A 6,819-nucleotide genomic window follows, 5' to 3' on the forward strand; every position below is an offset into this window, starting at 1 on the left:
TATATAGTACGTCAAATCTTTGCTTATTACATGCGTAAAATCTACAAACAATATGCATTATTAAATCTTGCCCCTCGATCACGGACGCAATTCGCCACACTAGGACGAACTACGTCGGTACTAGGGCGAATTAGGGCACGAGAAAGGGCGGTGTGACAAGAGTGGCGGTGCTCCACTCCGCCGTATATATGTCTGTACACATGGGTGAACGAGGGCGGCGGTGCTCCGCCGTATACATAGAAACGCATGGACAAAATGCATATGAATACAAATGACGTATATATACGTGTCGACGCGGTGGCCGATGTGCTGACGACGACGACGTGAGGCGGGCCGGCGTGCTGACGACGACGACGACGTGAGGCGGGCCGGGGCGGTGTCGGTGCGTGATGTTGTGATCCTATGTACCATGTGATCAACCATGTAGTCATTCATCATATGAGAAAATTCTATGTTAATAATATAAGTATAAGTCATTATGAAATGTAAGTATATGTGTCTATTACTCATATAACCATTACTATTTCCGAAATGATAAGAATTTATTTTCTTCTTCTACAGGCGATCTCTGATGCTATGATATAAAGTTTGAAGATAGTCTTCCCGGAAAAAAATATGTAATGCTCATATTACTTTAGCAACATTAATATATTATATCTGTATATTCAAAGTTCACAAATGAAGAAACATGTGATATTTTTGATAAACTAAAAAACGCTTAGTTTACAAACTGGGTATCAAAATTGAGTTCCTATTTGACCATTATATATCCTACAACAAATCCTTCAAAAAAAAGACCCTACATGAATATATTTGGATAAAATTTCGTTAACAAACATTGATCTATGAAGATAGAAAAAATTCTTCTATTGAAACTGCATCTTGAAATAATGGCATATCATATAGTGATGAATATATGGCGGTTGATGGGCTGGATCATTAGCGGATGGTTCGTAGCGTTGTTTCCAAATAATATATAGCGTGTTTATTATACAAGCCATGGATTTACATCGATCTAATTAATTTCTAAAGTAATTTCATTGGTGATCCTAAATTATACTTGTCATTTAGAGTTCCAAATATTCAAAACTTGCCTTAAGATATGTTTTTATTTAAAATCATTTAGAGTTCCAAATATTCATTTTTAGTTTCTAGATTTTGTGATTCAAAATTTGGAATTTTTAATCGACCTCGACCGTTGACATGGCTTACACCAAAGTTGTAGTTTTCGACGTGATCTATAACTCGGCAGTGGAGGGCTCGGACGAATGTACAAAGAGATCGACGAATATATCACCTCGAAGCTCGGCAGTGTACGTACTGGAGGGCCTCGGGCCGGCGTGGTGGGGCAACGCGCGGTGGAGGGCCTCGGGCGCGGAAGAGGGCGCGGTGGAGAGCCACGGGCAAGCGCGGAGGAGGGGCACGGGCGCGCGCGGTGGAGGCCGCACGAGGAAGAAGACGGCGGCGCCGGTGTCACGGAAGACGAACGGACGCGGCGCGAGGAAGAAGGGCGGCGGTGTTCGACGAGGAAGAAGACGAGCGGATCGATCTGCCAGGCGCTTGAGGTTATATAGCAGAGGAGAATTACTCCCGGTGCCATCCACCAACCGGGAGTAAAAAACCCTTTACTCCCGGTTGGTAATACGCACCGGGAGTAAAGGTACCTTTACTCCCGGTGCGTGTTACCAACCGGGAGTAAAGGTATACCTTTACTCCCGGTTGGTAACACGCACCGGAGTAGTAAAGGCTTTTTTTTGGCGGGCCACGAAACTGCAGCCCACCTTTACTCCCGGGTGGGCTTCCCACCCGGGAGTAAAGGTGTCCTGCAGTTTCGTTTCCCGCCTGTTTTAAGCAATAGTCTTGTTAAATACAATAGAAATGCAATAGTTTTTATTAAATACATAGTAAATTAAATAAAAGGCATAAAATTATTTTGTTAAAAATATGAATTTTATTTTTGTTTATTGCACATAGGAAAAATCGATAACCTAACTTTTTTTATTTTTGTTAGAATTATAAAACATAATGTAACTAATATTTATTATTTCGTTAATGCAAAAATATAGTGTTTAATTAAAATTATTAAAATTATTGGTTTTGGACAGGAAATTTGTTTTCACATCATTTTAACGTTAATATTTTAATATTTCATCACTCAGTATCCTAATTTACCTTTTTGAGAGAGAAATCCCACCAAATCAAACATTGATTTAATTTGAAACATGACATAATAAACATCTGAATTCACAATTATTACATAATATCTCAAACACACACTATATTAAATCACTATATCATCAAGTGGGCACAGCAGTGAACTTCTTCTTTACGTATGTCCCTTGGTTATGATCGCTTCGTAACCATGGAGTGTCCTCATCATTTACCAAGATGCTAGGGTCTTTGTTCACTTTGAAGGGCAGAATTCGGTCATCCTTTTCATATTCTTCTGACATGTCCGACTTGTCCTCAATTCCCACGATGACTCTTTTCCCTGAAAGAACTATGTGGCGCTTTGGCTCTTTGGTTGAGTCATTATCGTTTTTCCCTCTTTTTGGTTTGGTAGACATATCATTGACATAGAACACCTGATTCACATCCTTGGCAAGGACGAATGGTTCGTCTTTGTACCCAATATTACTAAGGTCTACTGTTGTCATTCCATACTCGTTGTCTACTGTTACCCCGCCTCCGGTCACCTTGACCCATTGGCACTTGAACAATGGGATCTTCAAAGTAGGTGCATATTCTAGTTCCCATATTTCATCTATGCGTCCATAATATGTCTGCTTATTCCCATTCGGGTCTGTGGCATCTATGCGGACACCACTGTTTTGGTTGGTACTCCTTTTATCTTGGGCTACTGTGTAGAATATGTTCCCATTTATCTCGTACCCTTTGTATGTGACGATATGCCATGATGGTTGCATAGCCAATAAATACAGTTGCTCATGGATGCTCTCATCACCTTGACATTTTTTTTCGCAACCAACCGCCGAAAGTTTCCATGTGCTTATGCGTAATCCAAGCTTCAGTCTTCCCTGGAAACTCGGATCGTAAGAGATCCTTGTGTGTCTCAATATACGGATCTACCAAAGAGGAGTTCTGTAGAACTGTGTAGTGCGCTTTATTGAAATAATCATCATCCGTACCAATATATGTTTTCCTCCCTAGTGTCCCCTTTCCGCTTAGTCTCCCCTCATGTCTCGATTCAGGAACACCAATCGAGTCAAGGTCGGGAATAAAGTCAACACAGAACTCAATGACCTCTTCTGTTCCATAGCCCTTGGCGATGCTTCCTTCTGGGCGAGCACGGTTGTGAACATATTTCTTCAGGACTCCCATGAATCTCTCTAAGGGGAACATGTTGTGTAGGAACACAGGACCGAGAGTGAAAATCTCCTTGACTAGGTGAACTAGGAGGTGTGTCATAATATCAAAGAAGGAAGGAGGGAACACTAACTCAAAGCTGACGAGACATTGAACCACATCATTCTGTAGTTTAGCTAGATCAGTTGGATCAATTGCCTTCTGAGAAATTGCATTGAGGAATGCACATAGCTTTACGGTGGCTAGACGTACATTTGGAGGTAGAATTCCTCTTAATGCAACTGGAAGTAATTGCGTCATGAGAACGTGACAGTCATGGGACTTTAAGTTACAGAATTTCTTCTCTGGCACATTTATAATACCATTTATATTCGAGGAGAATCTAGATGGTACCTTGATGTTGTTTAAGCATTCAAACATGATTTCCTTCTCCTCTTTGCTTAGAGTGTAGCTAGCAGGACGTAAGTAATGGCGTCCATCATCTGTCTTCTCTGGATGCAGGTTGTCTCTTTCTCTCAAACAACGCAGGTCCTGTCGTGCTTCAAATGTGTCCTTAGGCTTTCCATACACACCCATAAAGCCTAGCAGGTTCACACAAAGATTCTTCGTCAGGTGCATCACGTCGATCGAGCTACGGACCTCCAGGACTTGCCAATAGGGTAGGTCCCAAAATATGGACTTTTTCTTCCACATGGGTGCGTGACCGTTAGCGTCTTTCGGAATAGGTTGGCTTCCATGTCCTTTTCCAAAGACGACTTTCACATCATTGACCATATCGAGTACATCCTCACCGGTTCGGTTGCGAGGCTTGGTCAGGTGGTCTGCTTTCCCTTTAAAATGCTTACCTTTCTTTCTTACGGGGTGATTTGCAGGAAGAAATCGACGATGGCCAAGGTACACGACCTTTCGACATTTTTTCAAGAATACACCTCTAATATCACCGAAGCAGTGTGTGCATGCATTATATCCCTTGTTTGACTGTCCTGAAAGATTACTTAGAGCAGACCAATCATTGATTGTTACGAACAACAATGCTCGCAGATCAAAGTGTTCCTGTTTGTACTCATCCCACACACGTACACCTTCTTTATTCCACAAAATGAGAAGTTCATCAATAAGTGGTCTCAGGTACACATCGATGTCATTGCCAGGTTGCTTCGGGCCTTGGATGAGCACAGGCATCATAATGAACTTCCGCTTCATGCATAACCAAGGAGGAATGTTGTAGATACTTAGAGTAACAGGCCAAGTGCTATGACTACTGTTCTGCTCTCCAAAAGGATTGATACCATCTGTACTTAAAGCAAACCTTAAGTTTCTTGCGTCATTTGCAAACTCCGGGAATTCTCTGTCGATTGCTCTCCACTGGGACCCATCAGCAGGGTGTCTCAACATATTGTCTACCTTACGGTCTTCTTTGTGCCATCGTAACAATTTTGCATGTTCTTTGTTTCTGAACAGACGTTTCAAGCGTGGTATTATAGGAGCATACCACATAACCTTGGCAGGGATTTTCTTACGCGGACGTTCGCCCTCAACATCACCAGGGTCATCTCGCCTGATCTTATACCGCGACGCATGGCATACCGGGCATGCATCCAATTTCTCGTACTCTTTGCCACGGTATAGGATGCAGTCATTAGGACATGCATGTATCTTCTCTATTTCTAGCCCCATAGGACAGACAACTTGTTTTGCTTCGTAGGTAGTGGCGGGCAATTCATTGTACTTCGGAAGCATCTTCTTTTGGATTTTTAGTAACTCTCCAAATCCCTTGTCAGATACACCATTCTTTGCCTTCCATTGCAGCAATTCTAGTGTGGTTCCCAACTTTTTCTGCCCTGCATCACAAGTTGGGTACAACAATTTCTTGTGATCTTCTAGCATCCGCTCGAACTTGATCTTCTCCTTTTCACTTTCACATTCTCTTTGTGCATCACGAATGACCTGACAAAGATCATCAGCCGGCTCATCTTCTGCGGCTACCTCTTCTTCAGCTTCTCCCATTGCAGTATCATTGAAGCACGCACCATCAGGAATAATATCATTGTCGTCCCATTGTTCTTCTTCATCTTCTTCCATTACAACACCGGTTTCTCCGTGCTTTGTCCAACAAATATAGTTTGGCATGAAACCCGACTTGAACAAGTGTGAATGAAGAGTCCTTGAGCAAGGATATTCCACCGTATTCTTACATATGGCACATGGGCAGCACATGAAACCGTCGCGTTTGTTTGTCTCGGCCGCACGTAATAAAGAATGCACGCCGTCAATGAACTCTTGTGAGCGGCGATCAGCATTATACATCCAATGACGGCTCATCTGCATTACATGACATAAATATCATATTAAAACCTAGATCATAATTAATTATTTATACAACATGCGTGCCACCACAAAAGATACAAATTTATGAAAGCATCGCTACAATGTAGATAATCCCAACTACCACTAAAAGAACTAAAGCTAAAATACATTTCAGGAGCACAAGGATTTCGCGACCAATCTCAACTAAAACAGACAGATCCCCCGATTGTGCAACATCTTTGGGCTTCTTCGGCTGGATCACTGCCTCATTAGCCGCCATATCTGCCTGTTGTGCAAGATATTTTTGCACGAGTTCAACATACTCTTCCTCCCAGTAGAAGCCTGAACATCGTCCACTGCCATCCCACTGAAATTAAAACAAAAAATTAGAACTTTAATCACAACCATCATGAAAATAGGTATAAACTAACCATAATCATTAAATACGATAAAATAACTCACATTGCGATCCGGACACTTGTAGAAGATACGATCCTTGTTGGGACCCTCCTTCTTCACTCGGTACTCCATCACAATCTTCGTCTCATCACGACACTTGCCGCATGGAATGAGAGGAAGGCCCGGCCTAAGTCGCTTTGGAAACCCATGAGAGGCCGAGGACCCGGAAGCAGTTGCCATCTACTCTCTATACTCATTTTTTAATACACTATAAATTTCTTCTTTTATAAACAAATAAAATTAACAAACTATAAAATTATCTAGATCTCTAAACAATGATATTTTAATGGTCATTGTGTTCTCGTCTTTTACTGCGGCAGGTAAGTAATTCATATGATATTTCCGCAAATTAACAGAAGAATGGGAATGTACACACATAACAGACTACTACGACGATATCGGGACGTGTGAATAAATAACCATCCGTACTAGTTGACCTTGCTTACGTGATCATCTCGGCGAGCATTTCTCCACGGGACAGCACCGTACTTGGTCAAGGAAGAGCTCCGATTCTATGAGGAAGGGAACACGGTCTCCCACGACCGTTGTCGCTCTCCCTCGTAGAATCAAAGCTCCTCCTTGATGTCCGTTACCGCTCGACAGAGAACATGCTTGCCGAGCTGAACACGGTCCGCAAGTTCAACTAGTACGGATTTTCTATAATTTTCTAACTATTTTCTAAGTTTTTATTTATATATACTACGTTTAGGTACGGTGATTGACAGA

Source organism: Miscanthus floridulus, chromosome 14, assembly GCF_019320115.1.
Source record: "Miscanthus floridulus cultivar M001 chromosome 14, ASM1932011v1, whole genome shotgun sequence".
Classification (NCBI taxonomy): domain Eukaryota; kingdom Viridiplantae; phylum Streptophyta; class Magnoliopsida; order Poales; family Poaceae; genus Miscanthus; species Miscanthus floridulus.